Here is a 1,316-nt window from a genome sequence, read left to right on the forward strand (position 1 = left end):
TTTTGGTGATATTTGTACTTATTATATTTGTAAGTGTGTTGATTGTTGTGAAGTGAATTATGTAGTTATAGTATATAATTGTCTCTCCAATATATTATATTTTTATGTTTTCATCATTCAAATTAAACAACACTTATTAGTTTCAACTCTTTCGCTTAATCATACTGTTTATAAACTAAGCCAAAAACAGAAGATAATAATCATTAAAAACAGATATTACGGAAATAAAAATGTCAAATAAGGATGATGAGTTTGGAAAACTCTAAATTAATATGTGTGATGACTAAACATTATTAAAATTAATTAATTGCAAAATTATTTAATCTGAATTTCCTCTCCTACTCCATTTCTGTTTTCTATTGCACAGGAGCAAAAACCGAAAATGTCTCGTGCCAAGTGACGAGACAAAATGAAAATGTCTCGTGGCTAGGGACGAGCTAAAAACAGAAAAGTCTCCTCTGAATCCAGCAAGTGTTAGCAAGCGAAAAAGGGGCTAAGATTCAACCCCCCCCCCTTCTCTTAGCCACTGAAACCATCAAAGGATAAAGACCATCTCGACAGGGTAAGGATTAAAACTCCATTTAATAGTTTGTTGTTGACCAATAGATTGCTATATGCACAAAGTGAAAATCGAACTTCCAATAATTACTTAAGTGAATTAGTGAGTTAACTACTAGACTAACCCAAATTTATTTGCACCTCTTTTACTTTATTTATCAGTTTTTCTTTGTTGGTCGTGACTTTTAATTATCAGTTTGTGAAAGAAAAATGTCTAGTCTTATTGTAGTGCAACTTTTGTTGGTTACTAAGCTGTGCAACTTTTTGTTCCACATAGGCATTAGTATGCTACTCGACGCTGTATTTTTGTGTTTTTAATGGTTTATGGTTCTATATTTATATGAGAAAGTATAGGAAGCCAATGACCTAAGCGTACAATGTGTACAATGAAGATTTAGAAAATATGTTGCAAGTTACATATGTTTACAAGTTTTATATAAGTTTACAAGTTATATATGTTGCAATAAGGAGAAAAAATATTTTTTTAAGGATATAATGTGTTGTAATTTTTAAATTAATAAGTTGTATGGGCCAAGTCAGCTTCAAAACCAAAGATTAATTTCCAAGTTTTTTTTATCAGAGTAAATATGTAAATTCCCAAGTTTAATTGTATAATTTTAACAATTTGTTATTATTTTAAAAGATCTCAAAATGAATCGGTTCTTTTGTATTAAAAACTAGCTTGTGTTATAATAACATTTTTTAGGATTCAATTGTTGTATAATAAAATTTAGATTTAATTATTCTGTTGGTCTTTA

The sequence above is a fragment of the Arachis ipaensis genome, chromosome B07 (genome assembly GCF_000816755.2).
Source record: "Arachis ipaensis cultivar K30076 chromosome B07, Araip1.1, whole genome shotgun sequence".
Classification (NCBI taxonomy): domain Eukaryota; kingdom Viridiplantae; phylum Streptophyta; class Magnoliopsida; order Fabales; family Fabaceae; genus Arachis; species Arachis ipaensis.